Source organism: Chelonia mydas, chromosome 7 (genome assembly GCF_015237465.2).
Source record: "Chelonia mydas isolate rCheMyd1 chromosome 7, rCheMyd1.pri.v2, whole genome shotgun sequence".
NCBI lineage: Eukaryota > Metazoa > Chordata > Testudines > Cheloniidae > Chelonia > Chelonia mydas.
The window spans coordinates 109059785-109081757 of record NC_057853.1 but is presented as its reverse complement, the minus strand read 5'-3'; the positions used below and the strand labels follow the sequence as shown (position 1 = coordinate 109081757).

Genomic DNA, 21973 nt, shown 5'->3' with positions numbered 1-21973 from the left:
GGGGCGGGGGGGGGAGAAGACCTTTTGAAGTGATAATCAAGGTGGGCCATTTCCAGCAGTTAACAAGAATGCCTGAGGAACAGTGCGGGGCGGGGCAGGGGGTGGGGTGGCAGAATAAACATGGGGAAATAGTTTTACTTTGTGTAATGACCCATCCACTCCCAGTCTCTATTCAAGCCTAAGTTAATTGTATCCAGTTTGCAAATTAATTCCAATTCAGCAGTCTCTTGTTGGAGTCTGTTTTTGAAGTCTTTTTCTTGTAATATTGCAACTTTTAGGTCTGTAATCGAGTGACCAGAGAGATTGAAGTGTTCTCCGACTAGTTTATGAATGTTATAATTCTTGACATCTGACATTAATTTGCAAACTAGATACAATTAACTTAGACTTGAATAGAGACTGGGAGTGGATGGGTCATTACACAAAGTAAAACTATTTCCCCATGTTTATTTACCCCCCCTCCCACCGTTCCTCAGATGTTCTTGTTAACTGCTGGAAATGGCCCACCTTGATTATCACTACAAAAGGTTTTCTCCCCCCCACTCCGCTCTCCTGCTGGTGATAGCTCATCTTAAGTGATCACTCTCCTTACAGTGTGTATGATAACACCCATTTTTTCATGTTCTGTGTGTATATAAATCTCCTCACTGTATTTCCACTGAATGCATCCGATGAAGTGAGCTTTAGCTCACGAAAGCTTATGCTCAAATAAATTGGTTAGTCTCTAAGGTGCCACAAGTACTCCTTTTCTTTTTGTGAATACAGACTAACACGGCTGCTACTCTGGGACCATAATGGATGCATCATCACCTTAATAACAGCTAGGTGTGTGGGCTATGTTCCATCCCAGGTCCCTACTTGGAACTGTGACTTAATACATCATTTTTTTTCACATTTACGTAGCACCTTTCATCCCAAATGATCCTGAAGCACTATGCAAACTTAAATTGATACACAGATCAATTACTTCGGCCATACTGATATGTACCTACCTCTGGGGTGAAACACAGCAACTGTTCTCACAGCACACAGCAACGCTATACAGAACTTCAGGGCAGGGAGTGAAGAATACTCTACCAATTCAAACTACAGAGGGAACTGAAATCAGCAGAATGCAATTAATGGAGCTGGATTGTAAATTACCAGTTCCAACTCAGTACCCATTTCTCAGTCAGTCAGAAATGTTAATAAATCTAACCTTCAACAATGCTCCTGCTGCATTAAGCGAGCTTTAAGTAACAGATTTTAGGGCTTGCTTATACTAGCCTTTTGTGCCCCCAGTTTTTCACCATTACTGCCACCAGTCCAGTTCCACTGGTGGTAGCAATGGTGAGAACACTAGTACACCCAGGGGTCCAGGTGGCTGCTGACGTTTTATACCCTGTGTGATTTAACCCTGCTCACAGCGTGTCTATCTGACATCATGCTTACATCACTAGGATGCCACTGCCTTATTTAAGCCAAAACTCCCATGGTTGCTAACACTGGTGGAGCTGAACTGGTGGTAGCACTTGTGAGAAATTTGAAGCAAAAGAGCCAGTTGCAGGCAAGACTTCAGACTGGGGCTAGCCTAGGAAAGTCATTGACTGGGCCCAACCCTGTGAGGTGCTGAGCAGCCTCGGCACAGGAGAGAGAACACTGAAACAAGAGGGACATGGATGCACTGGCAGAAATGGTTAAGAGTAATAACAACTCTTTCTAAACTATGACTTTAACAAGTGCTGTCAGTCTCTCGCTCAAACACTAATGGCCATACCCAACCCCCTATCCAAACACACAAATCCTGTTAGCATCAACTGAAGTTGCATGAGCAAATCAAGAGCAGTATATGGCCATTTTAGTGTTTTTGACAGCACTACTGACAGAAGTTATTACAGTCAAACACTAAGGGCCATATAATACCCTGAAGTCTACCACACAGCTCCTATTGGTGTCAGTGGGAGTTGTTTATATAAAGCCCTAAAAATACACTGAATTTAAAGCAAAATAAAGGAAAGCTGCATACATTAAACCTGTCAAAAGTAATGACAGCATGACAATCCCTGACATAGGGCATTGTCTACCTGCTTTCCTGGTATTCTATAAGCAATGGATTCACAGTCCAAAGAGCTGTCGCTGTACACTTTCTGGAACATATGACGCATTGTCTGTCTGATTTTTTTGTTGGATTTTCACAACTATTATTTCAAATTCCATGTTTTATGCTGACTGTAGATCCTCTTCCCAGATCTCAAGACTTTTCAAATTCCCTCAGTTCCTCTTGGTTCACGTACCAATCTCCTTCTCCTTCTAATGTGTCTCTCCCCAAGAGCAAGCAGGCACTGGAGAATCTTCCTCCATTCCTAAAACCATTTCTTTTTATTGCTACTTGGTCCTTTGTAAAAGGTAAGAAAGCCTTGGGTGAAAAGACTAAGTGGGCACATTGAGGGAAATGAGTGGTTTCATAGAATCATAGAATATCAGGGTTGGAAGGGACCTCAGGAGGTCATCTAGTCCAACCCCCTGCTCAAAGCAGGACCAATCCCCAATTAAATCATCCCAGCCAGGGCTTTGTCAAGCCTGACCTTAAAAACTTCTAAGCAAGGAGATTCTACCACCTCCCTAGGTAACACATTCCAGTGTTTCATCACCCTCTTGGTGAAAAAGTTTTTCCTAATATCCAACCTAAACCTCCCCCACTGCAACTTGAGACCATTACTCCTTGTCCTGTCCTCTTCTACCACTGAGAATAGTCTAGAACCATCCTCTCTGGAACCACCTCTCAGGTAGTTGAAAGTAGCTATCAAATCCCCCCTCATTCTTCTCTTCTGCAGACTAAACAATCCCAGTTCCCTCAGCCTCTCCTCATAAGTCATGTGTTCCAGACCCCTAATCATTTTTGTTGCCCTTCGCTGGACTCTCTCCAATTTATCCACATCCTTCTTGTAGTGTGGGGCCCAAAACTGGACACAGTACTCCAGATGAGGCCTCACCAATGTCGAATAGAGGGGAACGATCACGTCCCTCGATCTGCTCGCTATGCCCCTACTTATACATCCCAAAATGCCACTGGCCTTCTTGGCAACAAGGGCACACTGCTGACTCATATCCAGCTTCTCGTCCACTGTCACCCCTAGGTCCTTTTCCGCAGAACTGCTGCCTAGCCATTCGGTCCCTAGTCTGTAGCGGTGCATTGGGTTCTTCCATCCTAAGTGCAGGACCCTGCACTTATCCTTATTGAACCTCATCAGATTTCTTTTGGCCCAATCCTCCAATTTGTCTAGGTCCCTCTGTATCCTATCCCTGCCCTCCAGCGTATCTACTACTTCTCCAAGAGGAGTGTGTTCCTCTAGTCCCCTTTCTCCAGTATCTGTCCATCTGTTTTATAAAGTTACCTATCCCTGTGGTATCTGAGCATGTGTATGAACGATGTACAATTCTTTATTCTCAGCACAGATTCACTTTACCCCTGCACCGATTAACAGAGTAGGCTTTAGGGCAAACCTATGTTGAAGATACTACAAGAGTGTTTCCAATGCTCATATGATACAGACTTCAATGGCACAGACCTTCAGTCAAAAGGTTTATTCATTTTTAGGGAAAGATTTTCAAAGGCACAAATGGTAACTACGTGACTGACTTCCACTGCTTTTTCACTTTTTATTTTCCTTTTTTCCCCACTCTGTAACTTTTCAAAATGGTTCCAACTTTGAAAAAGTTGCAGTGGCCAAAGGAAAAATGAACACACTGCAACTCTGCCAACCTGTAGTTTTTCCAATATTGAGTTATTATTATGTATTACTTGTATTGTGGAGCACCTAGAAGCCCTAGTCATGGACTCATTGTGGTAGGTGCTGTACAAACACAGAGCAAAAAGATGGTCCCTGTCCCAAAGAGCTTACGATCATGCTGTACCTGTTCGGTGGAAAAAACATGGCTGTCAATCAAATCCAGTGCCTTTTGCCACCACTAGCATTTCTGAAAAATTAAAAGAAAGCGGAGATAAGGGTGCAGTTTATATGCATTATATAACTTACAGTGAGCACACTATGAGCATACACACCCTATCGTATATATCTAGTGAAAAATTCAACAGATGTTTCATATCTTTAAAAGGTCAACTTAATTTTGCCTCTGAAATGACTTCTTTTATAGTACATTTCTAATTGTAGCTCCTAACCGAAACAAAGCTGCGTGTGTGTAGTGCACAATAGATAAACATAGTTTTGTTTACAGGATACGTAAGATGCACAAGAATTTACAGGCTGATTATAGAGGGGCTAAGCTCTTCAGCTCCCATTGAACTCCTCAGGAGTTATGAGTGCTCAACACCTCTGAGAATTAGGCCACTAGACAGATAGGGTCAGATTCTGGCACCCTTACTCACTATGGCCTCAATTCAGGAAAACGCTCAAGCTTGTGCTTAAGTGCTATGCTGAATAGGGGGCACTGTGTAGTATTTTCATCTGCAAATAGTCTCACTGATTTGAATAGGACTGCTCAAGTTGTAAACTACTACCCGATGTAAGTAAAAGCAGCAGAATCTGATCCTTTAAAAATATCCCCAGCAAGGAGTGACTTTAAAAAGGTAACGTTGGGTGGTGTTAGGGGAGAGGATTCAGAAACTGAGCAACATCAACAAACATTTAGGCACACAATTGTCATTACAGAAATACATAAAGCACCAGACTCTATCTAAGCGTGTTTTCCATGGTTCAGTTAAATACTAGAACAAAAAAATTATATGCTGCAAGTTAATCAGCACATGATTCACATGATGCTCAAAACAAATTAAATACAACTGGAAAATCTGCAACTAGGAGGATATAAATTTTCCACAAACTGAATAATCTCAGAGAAAAATATTGTCCCAGATTTAGGTCCCAAGAACCGCTTTCCAAAGGCATGTGTCTGGTTACATTTTTTCAGATCATCTGAGAAGATGTGTTTAGAATGCACAAAAACAATAGAAGAATGTATCCAACCAGAGCCTCAGGATTAATAGACGATAAAAGAGAATAGTATATCATAGCCTTATAGTGTGCATTTCAAAGGTCATTAGATTTCACCTTCCCTGTCTCTGTCTCTTGGCGCCTATATCACTAAATGAGTAGGAGGCAAGATAGATATCAAAGTGAGATACACGTTTTGTGTGGAGGAATAAAATAAGCTCAAAAGTCAACTGAAAAAGGAGCAAGTGACGTTCAATGGTGGTATTGAACAAATAAGTGAAACAAAATGATTAATTTTAAAACAAGGTATTTACACCATACAGCGAATTTTGCACTCTCACCAAAGCTTGACCAAATCGGTTAATTAATGGATGTGGTCTTCCAACAAAGATAGGAGTGTATTTGATGATGCTTAATAAGGGTGGCCCTCTGTATAGTTTTCACTGTAGTTAAACTAGTAATAAAACATATTTGTAACTAGTTTAGAAACTCTGATACAGGGTTTCTATATTGTCATTGTAAGAAGGGATCTTACTTTTTAGCGAGGTGGTTGCCCCAAGTACTAAACTTGGAAATTACACTTGTAATTAAACATTTTGGGTCTGAGTCAGCACTGTTACTCTGGTTTTAAGATGGTGGAATGGAGTCCTGCTGGCAAAAAAAATAATGGAGCAGTGCAGAGGTGAATCAAGCCTTTATTCTCAAACAGAATTCGGTGTTTATTTCTGGTTTGAATTGTATTTCACCATCCCTTGGGCTAAGCAAAAGGTATAGCTTTTCTTATAAGGATGAACTACAAATTTGGGTTTCTCAGAGCAAGGAGTTTCATAGGATAAATAAGATTACTCTGCATCAAAAAATTAAAAATTTTGTGCACAGTATTTTCAAATTCTGCAAAATTCTGCATATTTTATTTCTCAAAATAACACAATTTAATCACACCAGTTTCAATTATCTTGGGTCATTTATTTCAAAATACCTGTCAGCAAGTATGTCTGTAACAATATAGACAACAAAAAAGATTCAGAAAATGTTTTTTGACAAGTAGATTCCTTCCTAGGCATACAGTATTAATACAGAACTCTGAGTAATAATTCATTTAAACTACAATACAGAACCATATTTCACACACACACACCCACCCCCCAGAAGCAGTGTAAAGATTCGGGGGAGCCAGGGGTAATGGAGGAGCTAAGGGAGAGGGAAATAATTGCTGGGAAGGAGCCTGGATGCGAACTTGGAAGATTCTTGGGTAGGGGTGGGGAAAAAAGTATGGAACAGGTTTTTTGTGGGGCGGGAAGGGACTGTTAGGGAGCTTCCCCATGCAGACCCTGGCTGACCCCTAGCCTCTCCCATTCAGTCAGGCACGTGTCCCTCCACCCCCACTCAGACACCCACTCCTCCCATCCCTAAATAGCTCTGCACTCCCTCCCCCATCACCATGTGGCCCTGCACCGCCCTCCACCCTGTGGCCCTGTGCCTCCACTCCCACTCAGCCCCTGCCCCAGTCTGTCCCCCCCCCCCCCCACTAGCCCTTATGAGCACCTGTCTGACCTTCCCCAGCACCCCACAATGTCTGTCTCCCCATACCCCGTGTCTGCTGACATGGCCCGCTGTGAAGAAGCTGCTGCTGTGTTCTACTGCCACAGCCCCCTCTGGTGGGCAAAAGGCGGAACTGCAACAACTTTTTGACAAGCTTTTTTCTGCGCAAAAAATTAGAAGTATGCACAGCTCATTAATTATGTGCACATGCAGTGACACAGAATTCCCCCAGGAGTAATAAGGTAAAGAGAACTGTGATCAATTGTTCTTCATGTCTACTGGAGGTAGGACAAGAAGTAATGGGCTTAATCTGCAGCAAGGTAGATTTCGGTTAGATATTAGGAAAAGCTTTCAAACTATAAGAGGAGTTAAGCTCTGAAATAGGCTTCCAAGGGAGAATTCCCATTATTGGAGGTTTTTAAATAGAGGATAGACAAAAGTAGATGGTCTAGGTTTACTTGCTCCTGCCTCAGCACAGGGTGCTAGACTTGATGACCTCTTGAGGTGCCTTCAAGCCCTATAGTTCTAGGATTACCTCTGAGGGAAAGAGAAGAGCTATTGGACCAAGTGTTGCTCTCATTTACACTGGTGAAAATCCAGAGTAATTCTATGGACCACACCAGTAACATACAAACAGAACTTTAGTTAAACCAGTGCAATATAATTCTCTCTTATGTTTGTTTACCTCCTTAGTGCATAGACAAGCCCTATATTAACTGGTGATGAGCAACACTCCATACTACACTGAAGCATACACCTCCCCCATTTTAATTCTGAATCACTGAATTCCCCAAGTGTCTGATTTAAAAGATGGAGAATAATATTCTCTCTTGTGGAAAGAAAATACATCAATAAGATCCAAAGTCTGATAGTGCTTATTGAAAAAACATTGAATAAGGAGAGGGAATTTATAATGAATTCTACTGACCTGCAACAGATATTTGGCAGCGTCAATAGGGCTTTAACTCTGGGAATTCTTATAGTTTATAGATGGAGATAAAGACTAATCAACCAAAAGCCAGTACCCAGGTCAGAAACAGAGCTGGACAAATATTGCAAAGTATCTGTGAACATTAATTTGGCTACAGACTATGAGTTGGTGTCAACAGGCTTTGCATCGTTTTAGATTTATTTTCTATGAACATTCATGGCCAGTGATTGGTATTTGTAAGAATGGTTTTAGAAAGCAAAAAAGTGTAAGCTGTTTGTGGAATGTTATTCACACAAAGGTTTGAGACAATCATATTCATATAAAAAGTGTCATTTATCCAGTCAGGGAGTGGAAATATTGTCATGTGACTAAAGTGGCCTATCACACACCATGAATCAGGAAAAACAAAATAGAGACTACTCTAATAGCAGAAGTGAATATTTGGGACTGAAATATGTTCACACAAAGTATTCAAACAATTTCAAATAATGAACAGATTTGTAAAAATCAAAGTTAAGGACAATTTGCTAGCAAATAAAGGGCTAAAATCATCTGTAAATTAATAATTCCAATAATTTGCTTAATGCTATTCCGAAGTACTGAAATGGATAGCGTATTGATGATTGTTACCAGGGTTTCTCCAAAGTCCTTAACATGTGGCTTTGTCTTCACTTCTGATGCACACATTTCCTTTCCTGAAATCCTCCTTCCCCCAACACTGACTCCAATTTCAAGAAGTCCAAAACAAACATTGCAACTTTGTTTAATATCTAAATTTCTCACACTTTAGGTGCCAGCCCTTGAGACCATCTGGTAGCTTTCTTCTCTTGAGCACAAATTTTTTATGGAATTGGCATTTCATCAGACACAGAAGACCAGATCACTCCATCACTAACTCCAATGATCTGCCATTCTGAAATAACAGATCAATGCCAGTTTTCAGAGATCGCTAGATACAGCTGTCTAGAACTAAACCGAAAGACCTCGCACCAACTAGAAAGCCAGTCCGTTCCTGTGAATTTAAGAATTTAATGTGAATGGTTGCAAATAATAAACAAAAAGGCCATATTCTGCAACAGGAACAGTACTGTCAAAGATAAGTGGGGCATGACAATCCTTTCTCTAAGGAACACTGTTCACCTTATTAGAATTAGTTTCACAGAATAATTTTTTATATAATTTTATATAAAGGCTGCCTAAAAATGAATACTGGAATGTGACACTACTGCTGCTTTTGCCACAAACATAGACCAAAAAAACCACCTCTTTTTCTTTCTCTCTCTTTCTTTAACTCTATTAAATGCAAAAGAATTACTAGGCTGAACCACAGCTTCTGTTCTTGGTTACAATAGTGTAAATACAGAGAGACTCCATTGACTTAAATGAGGTTACATAACCGTAACTGAAATCAGCCTCTGTGTCTGAAATACTTGTTTTGACAAAGTGTGCAGGTAATGCTATGATTAAGATAAATATGCTATTCATGTGTCATCATTTAAATATAGCAAAATTGCACTAAAACGTTTAAAGACCAGAAATATCTTTCCCCGCTGTTAAATCCATTGGATGTGCTCACAGTACTCCCAATAAATATTTCTGATTTCAGTCATCCATGCCAGCAGAAAAGAATGTTGTTAATGTGACTTCTAACATTTAGCCTAAACTGCTTTAGTCTGCTAATTTAATAAACCAAGAATTTATTCAGAAGAAAAACTAATACTCCCCTTAAAATGTTTGCCACTAACTACTTTTCCTTATTATCAGAAAGATGATGCTGAAGTTCCTATAGGAAATGCATTGACGACATATTCATGCACATCTTCACTGATAAAAAGAGAAATGCATCATATTGACATGACTAGCTGCAACAAAAGGCAAAAGGTCTGTTTCCTATTTCAGCTATGCGGGCAACCATCTTGCAAAAGATGCATCTGATTATTTTATACGTTCTATATGGCCATATCTGAGATCCAGCTGGGACTCATGGACCTACTCAGGTCCTTTCCAAGATCCACAGACGGACTGTGATCACAACTTTCATACATGTCCTCATCCAAATCAATTGAAGGGCTCCAATTGACTTCAATGAACTTTGGCTCTGGCCCCAAAGCACTGGTGTTACAAGTACACTGAAATCTGGACAAAATATGGTGGAGTAAACACCTGAAAGAACCTGTATTTCCAACACAGGTACTATTTAGCTATCACTTTATTAATATGTATTATTTCATAGTAACTGCAATTTTTTGTATCATCAGAATAATGGTCATGCAGTTTGTATTCACCAAAGGGTGGGGTTTTTTTTTTTTTTAATTTAAAGTATGCTGCACGGTGGGACACTGTTCTAGGTCATTGTTAAAAAGGGAACGTAAGCTGAAAAAGAGACAAGATTGACTTCAGGATCCTGCAAGCCCAGCTGATCTTAGCAAGGACACTTGGAAACCCAAGCAGATCAAATGCACAGAGATTTAAGTGAGCCGTCCTTCGACTATCCTGCCTGATATAAGGTCGCCTGGCTCAAAAGGAAAGTGTTTTTAAAGCGAGTTTACATGTTTGTTAGAATAGATTTTGTGGAAAAAATACATATGTTTAGACCGGGTGAAAGTCCAGTCAATAAGTCATTTCCAAAGACAACTGCTTGCTCGGCCCGGTAGCTTGAACAGTCACAGGAAAAGGAATAGTTGGCACTATTTATAAAGAGTGAAATGTGTGTGAAAACAATTTTTACAATACATCTCTCAGCCTACTGCTGGTGATTGCCATGTAGTTCAAAGCTGTGCCACCAATTGTATTGTGTGTGAGCCCCCCACCACAAAAAAGGGATTATGAATCCTGCTGCTTTTAGATTGCTGAGCATAATGGACACAACCTAACATTACAAATTTAAACAGTGGGGGACTTTAGGAAGGAGAGGCCACCACTAACAAATGCCAGGCAGTAGGAAGAATTTCACCGCAGAGTTAACCCTGGCTCTTACTTGGGTGTTGCCCCAATCCCCATCCCATTCACATATACAACCTCTGAGCCAAGTTTGTGGTGCTTTTAACCAGGGCTAGGTGCTCCATCCTGGGGTACAGGCGAACATCCAAGTGAGACTTTCACTTGGGCTGGAACCTGCCCATTCTGCAGCAAGGATGCAGGCTAAAATCACTTATGTGCTGATAGTCCTCCAATACTTTCCCACTGTTCCAATCGTGGGCACAAAGGGACTGACAAGTTCTCCTACAATTCACTGGGAAAGAATCATAGAGTGCCTCAGCTTACTGCAGGAACAAGATCAATGGGATGTGTGCCCTGAAGTCCTAGCAACACACACACACACACGAGTGCAGCACCAGTGAGGACACAGTAACTTGGATACAACTTTGCAGTGCGGCTGCTCACATGAGTTAGCTCTGCAGTAAAGACATATTCTTCTTGCCTGTCAGAGACCAGGCAGCCCTTACTTGGGTAAACTTCCACTGACTTCAATGAAATGTGAAATATCTGATTTCAGTTGAAGCTTGTCTGAATAAGGATGTCAGGGTTTGAGAGAAAGTATAATTTCAAAGAAAGAAAACCACTGTCAAAGAAAGAAAACCACTGTCATTCAGTATCTGTTAGTACAGTGCCTAGCACAATGGGGCCTCTGCCTGGATAAGGCCTCCAGGCACAACTGTGGTGTAAAGTAGAAAAAGAAACAAGAAATCAAGTGATTTCAATAGAATCCTTCTGCTGCCAGCTGCAGGAGTTTCCCAGCATATGTAAATTAAACGCAGAAGTTCAGCAAACTAAAAATACAAAAGCAGTCACTGTTTAAGAAAATGGAAATCACACATTCTGAGGAACATACAGCAAGAAGTGACTGCACAGAGAATAGTGCTGAGAGATAAGAATACTGTTTTCTAAAACAAGGTCACTGCAGAAAAGGTTTCAGATTCCTGTTGGTGTTTATAGCCTGTGGTGTAAAGCTGTCCAAAAACAGATCCAAAAGGATTGACTTTGTAAAAGTAAATTTTATCTGTCATCCTCTCCCCCCCCCCCCGAGGTGCTCTGTCAAGGCCTATAAACTTCAGTGTGGATACATGATGTTGATGAGATGTGAAATAAATAGCTATAGGGAAACAAGGTTGCTTATGTCTAATACTGCTTTCTGTTCACTGATGTGAGTACTGAGAGGCTTTTTCCTTAGATAAATGAATCTGGAATGATATTATTTATAAATTATATTCCAAGTTACAAACTGAACATACAGACACCACGTGTGTGAGTGATGCAGCTGTTTCAATGAGTAATGAAATATGTTATCACATCTTATTCTAGGTATTTAAGAACTAGCTGAAGCAATTTTGGAACTATTAGCGATTATATTTGAGAACTCATGGAGGACAGGTAAGGTCCCAGACAACTGGAGAAGGGCAAACATAGTATCTATCTGTAAAAAGAGGAACAAAGAGGATGCAGGGCATTATAGACCAGTCAGCCTAACTTTGATACCTGGAAAGGTACTGAAACAAATTAAACAATCAATATGTAAGCACCTAGAGAATAAGAGGATTATAAAGAATAGCCAGCATGGGTTTGTCAAGAAAAAAAAATCATGCAAAACCAACTTAATTTTCTTCGTGGACAGGGTTACTGGCCTAGTGGATAGGGGAAAAACAGTAGATGTGATATATCTTTACTTCAGTAAGGCTTTTTACACATGCTCATATGCAAACTAAGGATATGTGGTCTAGATGAAATTACTATAAGGGGGGGTGCACAACTGGTTGACAGATGGACCTGAAAGAGTAGTTATCAATGGTTTGCTGTCAAACTGGGAGGATGTATCTAGTGGGGTCATGCAGAGGTCAGTCCTGGATCTGGTACTATTAAACATTTTCATTAATGATTTGGATAATGGAGTGGAAAGTATGCTTATAAAATTTGCAGATGACACCAAGCAGGGAGCAGTTGCAAGTACTTTGGAAGACAAGATTAGAATTCCAAATGACCTTGACAAATTGGAGAATAGGTCTGAAATCAACAAGATGAAATTCAATAAAGACAAGGGTGAAGTATTTCACTTAAGGAGGAAAAACCAAATGCTCAAGTACAAAGTGGGGAATAACTGGCTAGGTGGCTGTACTGCTGAAAAGGATCACAAATTGAATATCAGTCAACAATATGATGCAGTTACGAAGGCGGCTAATATTCTGGGGTGTAGTAACAGGAATGTTGTATATAAAACATGGAGGTAATTGTTCCACTCGGTACTGGAGAGGCCTCAGATGCAGTACTGTATCCAATTTTGGGTGTCTCACTTTAGGAAAGATGTGGACAAATTGGAGAGAGTCCAGATGAGAGCAACAAAAATGATAAAATATTTAGAAAATCTGACCTATGAGGAAATGTTAAAAAACCTGGGCATGTTTAATCCTGAGAAAAGAAGACTGAGTGGTGACCTGATAACAGTCTTCAAATATATTAAGGGCTGTTATAAAGAGGACATTGATCAATTGTTCTCTATATCCACTGAACATAGGACAAAAAGTAATGGGCTTAATCTGCAGCAAGGGAGATATAGGTTAGATATTAGGAAAGCTTTCCAACTATAAGGATAGTTAAATTCTGGAATAGGCTTCCAAAGGAGGTTGAGAAATCCCCACTATTGGAGGTTTTTAAGAACGGGTTAGACAAACACCTGTCAGGGATGGGACTAGGTTTACTTGGTCCTGCCTCAGATCTGGGGCTGAACTTAATGACCTCCTCCTCAAGGTCCCTACATTTCTATGATCATAGTTAGGTTTGGAAAGATTAATTTTTTATTGGTAAATGTCTGTAAACATCGATTTCATCATACACACACAAGTGGATAAAAATATATTTCCATCAATAATAATCAAAATTTACAGATAGGCAAAGTAAGAAAAATGCTGCATTTCAACTTATTAGAATTTGATTTAAGAATATTTACATTGTATAGTGACACGTGATGTTGCCAATTTGTGTGTTAATCGATATAAAGCTTTAGGTTTTTTTGAATCTCAGTGTCTACTATCATTAAATAATTATTGTCTTGCTCTCATTTTCCCACAACTGTGAAAATTTAAATAAATAAAAATTCTTAAAAATAAACATTGATATTATCCCTTGAAATTATAAAAAAAATAAACATTGAATTCTGCCAAGCCTAACTATATTGACCTTTCCTTTCCTCTCCAAAGCACTTAACAGACATCATGTAAGTAATACACAGAGCACCCCAATACACAGAGCACCTCTTGTACCTGGGAGATCAACATTCTGCTGCCATGTAACTGAGCCAGTTACCCTTAATTTTTGTCCCAGCTGGAAGTCTTAAGTAACTTTATGTGACTGATGTTAACTTGTCACAAAGAATCTCCCTTCTCCTGCCCCCAGCTGAAGCCGTGAACTATCAAGACTGTGTAAAAGCAAGAGGCTTGAGCCACACCCCAAATTGAAGGGAAACAGACCCAATGGATCTAAAGTTGCTTGGCTGCCGGACTGCCCAGAAGAGCTGTCTCAAGGGTTGGAGAGACTGGCCATGGCCTGAGAACTAGGCCTGCCAGCCCTGAAGCGAAGCCTGCTGCAGAGTGATGGAGAATGCGGCCACTCTAGAAAAATAACAGGAGCAAGTGAAAGATGGATTTGGACAAGCTGTTGAAATGGGTTATGGACCAGCAGCAACAACAGCAGTAGTAGCAGACCCAACTGCTCCAGCAGTTGGCTGCACAACAGCAGCAGCAGCAAGCTAAGCAGCAGCTACAGCAACAACTCCTCAGCAAATTAGCGGCCCAGCAAAGAGACCAACGGCAACAACTGGTGCAGCAGATGGCCACACTGTTTCATCCCCAGGGTATGCTGCGGAGTTTGGCAGCAGGTGGCTTTGGCCCAGGTCCAGCCCCAGCCCTAAGTCTTCCACTGAAGCCAACAAAAATGGGCCCAGGGGTGACCCAGAGGCATTCCTGATAACCTTTGAAAGGGTGGCCATGGCGGCTTGCTGGCCCACAGATAGGGAACTAACAGAGTGACCCAGCTATCTGATAAGAGTGGCCCAGGAGGCGTACTGCAGTCTCGACATGATGGCTACACAAGACTACCTTCAACTAAAGGCAGCCATGCTAGATGTCTTTGATATGTCCGCAGACCATGGGTGGTGAGCCAGTGACTGAGAGAACATTGCTGGCTGTGGCTCCAGCCCAACAAAAATTCAGGAATCCATGTAGCCAAAAGAACTGTCCTAGACCAGTTCACACAGATTCTCCCGGCTGGAAGATGGGAATGGGTGATATGCCACTGTCCCAAAACCCTCTCCAAGACTATAACTTAGGTGGAGAATGACAAGTTCCCAACAAGGCCCATGGTGGAAATCCCTCGGACCTGTATAGTCCCACCTCAACTGACCCAGGCAATAGAAGGGAGAAGGAGAAAGGGGGAGGGGGAGCAGATGGACAGGGCTACCTGGGCCAGCTAGGGGGCAGATAAAGAATGGCAGGCAGGTATGTGCCTCTGCAAAGACCAGGGCTTAAGAAAGGCAGGAGACCCAGGAGGCAGCATGTCTGTGAAGACAGTGAGGGTGGCAGAAGACCAGACCGGGCCTTGTCCAGAGCCAGGACACTTCTGTCGTGACTGCCCGCATGTAGACTGCCTCTCTAGCCAAATATGGGTGGCCAAATCCAGGGCCCATAAGAGGGGCTGATGAAACTATTAATGCCCGTAGAGGTCAGTGGCATGAAGGTATAAGAACTGATTGACTTGGGGTGCCACCAGACTCTGATGAGGGCAAGTCTACTGGGGCCTGAAACAGTTCCAACAGGCCCTGTCTGTTTCCAATGCATTCACTGGGATGTGCGTCCTTACCTCACGAAGAAGGTGCAGCAGAGGGTGCTGAATCACAATGATATGACAAAACTGTTATATTCGGTGATAATCGGGTGAGATTGGAAGTTTTTTTAGGGACCTGATGAGGTCTGAACCAGCTAGGGTGACCGGATAACAAGTGTAAAAAATCGGGACAGGTGGTGGGGGGTAATAGGTTCTGAAACAAGAAAAAGCCCCCCAAATCAGGACTCTCCCTATAAAATCGAAAATCTGATCACCCTAGGACTAACACAGATGCCAAAGATGAGGAGACAGTGGAGACGCAAGCCATAAAAGCGAAGGAACACCATGGACAATATGTCAATTGGAGCGGGACAGACTTTCTCCAAGAAGGATAAAACCACAGGAGAAATTAAGTGAGCTGGCAGCAAATGACATTTTCAGACAACGTGGATTTCATTGACAAACAAAGAAATGACCCAATGTTGGGACAAGCCTACAAACAGCTCGCCTAGGTCGATATTGAAGTGGTGGAACCTCGATTCCTGAAACAATGGTCACACTTTGAGGTATAGGGAGAGAAAACAGAGTTCAGAGAAGCTAGGGGAGGTTAAAATGTAACTGCTTGTCCCAAAGAAGTACTGCAGGGAAATACTACACCTGACACTTGCTATACCCTGTGAGGAGACATCTTGGCCAAGGGAAATCTCTTGACCGACTGATGGTTCATTTCTATTGGCCAGGAGGTACGAGAGTACTATGTCTCCTGCCCAGAATGCCAGTGGGCAAGTCCAGGGAAGGTTCCCTGGGCCCCGCTGATACTCTCACTATGGTAGGGACCCACTGGAAAAGAGTCAGCCAATTTCCAGGCCATACTAGTCATGTTAGGCTATGCCACATCGTACCCTGAGGCGATTCCATTCTGCTCAACGAAGGCAATGGCCCTTGCCCTGGTGGTCATGAAAGTGACCAGGTGGGGATCCCTAGGAAATAATCACAGATCAAAGTACCAACTTGATGCCCCAATTTATGAGGGAATTGTGTAGCCTTTTGAAGATAAAAGCTTTAAGAATTCCATGTGCTGTCCCTAGTCCAAAGGGCTGGTAGAGAGATTTAATAAGACTTTGAAAAGTATGTTGCAGAAGTTTGGAGCCTTGGAACCTCACCACCGGACCTGTTCATCATCTGCAAAGTCCCTCATGCATTGACGGGTTCTCCCCATTTGAATTACCATACGGGAGGTAGCTAAGAGCAATACTAGACCTTCTTTGGGAGACATGGACGTAATGAAATTCCAAGGCCACAAACTTGGTACAGTATGTGCTACGGGTGAGAGAGAGGTGTGGTGGGAGGCATAGGCGCCAACTCCGTGGGTGCTCCGGGGCTGGAGCATCCACAGGGAAAAATTGGTGGGTGCCCTCCACCCACCGGCAGCCAAGCTCCCCGCCCTGCCCCAGCTCACCTCACCTCCGCCTCCTCCCCTGAGCACACCACGTACCCGCTTCTCCTCCCAGCGCTTGCCACCGCAAAACAGCTATTTTGCGGCGTAACAAGCTGTGGGAGGAAGGGGGGAGGAGACAGGGAAGAGGCAGAGCCGGGGCGGGTATTTGGGGAAGGAGTCCAATAGGGGCAGGGAGGGGGCGGAGTTGGGGCACAGACTTTGGGGAAGGGGTTGGAATGGGGGCGGGGCAAGGGGAAGGGGCAGGGAACAGGTAGAGTCGGGGGGGGGGATTGAGCAACCACCGGTGCCAGGAGAAGTTGGCGCCTATGGTGGGAGGAGGCCTGCAGACATAGCAAAATTGGCAGATCCAAAAACTCGTCCAGTCTTTCTAGGTGGTGTTTTCTGCAGTTCCAGGGCAGACTCACTTAGTGTTCCACCATAAAGAGACCGAAACAGGGGAAAAGGTGAGAGAGAACTTTCAGCCATTGCCAAGGCACATGTGGGAAATGGTACAGAAGGAACTGCAAGCAATGTTAGACTTCGGGGTGGGGTCCAAGAGTCACATTGTGGTGAAGCGCTATAATGTTGGTACCTAAATAAGATGGGTTGACCAGATTCCGCTTCCAGAAGGCCAAGGTGGTGTCGAAATTTGATGTCTACCTGATGCTGAGGGTTGACAAATTGTTAGAGAGGTTGGGGCTGCCAGGTATATCACCACCCTTGACCTAACCATGGGTTACTGGCAGATCCTCTTGACTCCGGTGTTCCAAGAAAAGATGGTCTTCTCCATGCCATTTGGCCTATATCAATTTAAGAGGGTGCTGTTTGGCCTACATGGCATGGCAGCCACCTTCCAAAAGCTGATGGACAAGGTGCTTTGGCCTCATGATCAGTGTGCAGCTGTGTACATCAATGACCTCATCTATAGCAAATCTTGGAATGAGCATTTAAACCATGTTACAACAGAGTCTTGCAGGTCCTCAGAAGCTCTGGATTTACAGCTAACCTTTCCATGTGCCACCTAACTAATCGAGAGGTGATGTACAGGGAGTATAGAGTGGGGAAGCCTGCGCCCCTTTGTAGGAGGGGTCCCAAACTCTGGTGTAATGCCCTGAACCCATCACGAAGAGGCAGGTATGACACTGCTTGTGACTGGTGGGCTATTATAGGTAAATTATCCCAGATTTTGCCACGAATGCAGCTATGCTGGTGGACCTGGTGAAATATGCAGCCTTCAAGAAATTAAAAGAGCAAATGATTCTGGAGCCTGTCCTGTCCACCCTGATTTTTCAAAACCTTTAGTCTTGCAGAAGGATGCCTCTGATGTCAGCCTGGGAAGTGTCACACTCAGTGACAGAGATGGAGGCATTGGCTGTAAAATGGGCCATTAAAGCACTATTACTTATGGGGATAGCTCTTCCATCTTGTGATGGATCATGCACCCCTCCAAGGCTGAACTCCATGAAAGACCATCGCCTCCAAATTATGTGCTGCTACCTCTCACTACAGTTGTATAAGTGTGAGGTACTGCATCAAGCAGGAGGTGCCCATAAGAATGTGCACTTCTTTTCATGGATAAAGGAGACTCAGCTGTGCAGAATGAACCTGCGGTGCTCAGCCTGAGGGGAAGGGCATGTGATGGGATTTACAGACCTCACACTAAGGTAAAAGCAGTGGTGGAACAGTACTGGAAGATGAAGCCTCACCCTTCAGCAGCTGCCGGGCATGCTGCCTATGGAGGACCTGTTTAAAAGAGAACTTCGGCACTCTGGCATGGGGAGCATGGAGGAGAGGTTAGGTGGCCAACTCTCTAGGATCGTTCTGGAGTCTCCATGAATGAAAGATGAATCTTTAATTAAAGATTATATCATGTGATGCAACTTCCAGGAATACGTCCAACTAAATTCAGCAATCCTAAAGAGAGCTTGGCTGAAAGAAGGTGGACAGGCTGCAGCCACTGAGGCACAAACAGGGAAGGACAGGTACTGTGAGTAAGACTTGGCCAGAATCCCCCTTCCCCCGACTAAAGAGGGGGGACAATTGGACTCTGGAGGTGAGCTGGGAAGCATCCCCGCCCCTGCAGCAAAAGCCCTGAACTACTGAGATGGTGGTAAGCAGTAGGCTGGGGCCATACCCCAAACTGAAGGGAAACAGGGAAGGTAGGAAGTGGCCTGGGGAGGCTGATCTGGAGTGGCAGCCAGCAGGGTCTGAGCCACCTCCACCTCTCTCCCCTGAGGCCATGGGCCATGACCTGGTGGAGAGAGAGGGTCTGGGTGCCCTTATCATTCCCTCTTCTCCCTGGCTGCTTGAGAGATCCCAGAGGACTCTGGGGGGGAAGACAAACTGTAGCTTTACTGCCGGGCTCCCAAACTGCCTGGAAGAGCTGCCTCAAGGCTTGGAGAGACTGACTGACTGGCTGGCTGTGGCCTGACCACAAGGGCTGAAGACCCCTGAGAGAAGCCTGCTACACCATCCCTTTTCCTGATTCTCCTCTTCCCCACTCCAAAAGAGGCCACCCATGTCCTCCAACTCTTTCCCAATCACCCACAGCAACTCTTTATAATTGAATTCTTGCCTAAAATTCAGTACATTGCAGTTAATATATTTGAATACAATAGTCCTCCCTAACACCAAGCAGAAATGACTCAATTGAAACCAATGGATTTTATATCCATCCGTCTGGTGGCCTAATAATAGAACTTTGTCTTGGGGGCCAAATCCTGTGAGATGCTGAATCCCTGTGACTCCTAATGACTTCAGTGGGAGTTTCAGATTCTCAGCACATCTTAGGGTTTGGCCCTGGCTGGAGAGGATGTTTAGGGCTCTGGCAGACCCCAGAGAACAAAAAACAAAACAAAAAATTTACCAGACCTCCAAGAATGGGGGAATTTGGGATGGGAGGAAGGCTCTCTGTGTTTTTACAATGAATATATAAAATTAGAGAAGAAGGATGGTGCAGTGGTTAGAACACAAGCCTGGGACTTGGGAGACCTGGGTTTAATTCCCTGCTCTGCCACAGATGTCTTATGTTACCTCGGGCAAGTCACTGTCTCTTTGTACCTCAGTTCCCCATTTGTACAACAGAGATAACAGTACTTCTCTACCTCACAGGGGTATTATGAGGGTGAGTACATTAAAGATTGTGAGGTGTTCAGACAGCATGGTGATGTGGGGGCATAAATATCTAAGATAGATAGATAGTAGAAAATCAAAGGGTACATTTCCATTTTTGCAAAACTGCGGGGGTGGGGGAGTATTTTACAGATTAGATAGCCCTTCATCTAATTTTACAAACTGTGTTTCAGTTGCTAGCAGTAGTGACCCACACAGAGTTTGGCCAAAAGATGTCAGTATCTTTCCAAGACATATGTATGTAAACTAAGAAGAGAGAGGGAAACAATCATGTGAGCCTTTAACGGGATATGTATCTGATTATTGTCTTTTTATGCAGGTTATGATCAATTACTAGTCAGGCTGTCTCCCTGCCTTGGGTCTGCAGCATAATATAATCTTACACATACACTCTGATGCTGCAGAAATGCCAGATTTAATTTATATGCCTGAATCTGAGTACACTTAGAATGCAAAGCTGAGGCCAAACATGGATTTACAACTAAAATAACCAAACAGGAATAATGCATTCGTATTCTATTTTTATATTGCAATGCAAAATGTCGTAATTGTCTCACTTGCCTGTATGGCATCCATCCCAATGAACCTACACATGGAGCCTATTAAGATATTAGGTCCAGATTCTCATACTCTAGCTCCTGCTGAGTAGTACTTTATTCCACGAGCAGTCCCATTGAAACTGGTGAGGCTATTCTGAATCTAAGCTACTTCTCAGCATGAGCAAGGGTATCATAATCTAGCTCTTCTCTTAGCATCTAATCTCTTACATAGCACAAACTCACAATGCTATGTAATGCAATTCCATCACCTTAACTGACACATGTAACTAAGTCTACATAACACATGTAGGTAAGACTGAGTTGAAAAATCCCAATGCTAGGCCTGCAACAGCTGTCAGAGAAACCCAAAGTTGTGGGGCTACCAAATCTCAAACACAGTCTATTCACTGAATCGGATTTAAAATGCGAGGTATACATCCAAAATTAATTAAAATCTGTACACTGTACAATTGGGTCAACATTTAAAACTAAAATCCATGCTAAATCCTCACATCAGCCCCTCTCCCTCATTCAATCATTTCCACAGGAAAACCTGGGAGAACATAAAAACTTTGTGGTGTGACCTAATGGATGTGGTGTGACCCAATCAATGGATGCCGGGGGATCAACAGGGGAACCAAGTGCCAAAGTCAAGAACCCCTTGCTAAAGACTCCATCTCCAGCTCCCTCTTGTTTAAACCAGGGGGCTGTTAGTCCAAGCCTCTCGGGTTATCCCACCTGCGGTAGCGTGGGAGAAAGGTGCTTTCAGAATCAATCCAGACTCAAATCATTTAGAGCTTTATAGGATAAGATCAACATCTTTAAACAAGTGAGCAGCCACATTCCACACCAGCTGAAGTTTCCAAGTGATCTTGAAGTGCAAGCCAATGTACAGTGCATTGCACTAATCTAATCTGGAGGCGACAAAGGAATAGAAAACTGTGGCAAGGTCCACATGTGAAAGGAAAGATTGCAACCTCTTGGGCAAATACAGAGGATAAAAACATTCCTGGCTACTACTGCTATCTAAGCATTCCAAAGCAGCCAAGGACATCTTCAGAATAATGTGATGTGATCTTTAGAAAATCCTCTCCAACTATCTAATTTGTTCACACAGTGCTCAATTCGGCCCTCATATAACCCTGCATAACTCCCTTTATTGTCAGCCAACTGAATTAAAAGTGAGTAACCAAAGGAAGAAATGGAAAGCTACTAGTTACCAAATTACTGTAGATGGGCTTAAACTTGACTGTCAAATCTGAATCAATTCACAATTTCATAAAATACTTAGAGGTATGAAGAGTCTGCCATGTGAGGATAGATTGTAAAGATTGGGAATACAGAGGACACATAGCATACAAGTGGAGAACAACGCTCCAATGATGGAGAACACATCAAGTAGCTATATACCATATTGTAAATCACAGCTTGTGTGTTCCAGGATTTTAGATTAATTAATAATAGATAATGGACTACCATTTATGAGTGCCTCATTGCAGCAAACATCTTCGGTATATCAATTCACGTACACCACATCAAGCCTTCACTCTGCTTAGTTGAATGGCTTCGCAGAAAAATCAGTACAACTAGTAAAAAGAAAAGGAGTACTTGTGGCACCTTAGAGACTAACAAATATATTTGAGCATAAGCT

The 21973-nt window shown here is 42.9% G+C and overlaps 1 long non-coding RNA gene across 1 annotated transcript in view; it reads right to left on the bottom strand.

The window, feature by feature from the left end:
• Positions 1 to 994: 994 nt before the first annotated feature.
• Positions 995 to 21973, bottom strand: part of LOC122466638 — a 53762-nt gene continuing 32783 nt past the window's right edge. Inside the window, exons 3-4 of the long non-coding RNA XR_006292305.1 lie at positions 3895 to 3957; positions 995 to 1098 (exon numbers count right to left, since the gene is read on the bottom strand). This is a non-coding gene — a long non-coding RNA (uncharacterized LOC122466638). The remainder of the gene's footprint in view (positions 1099 to 3894; positions 3958 to 21973) is intronic.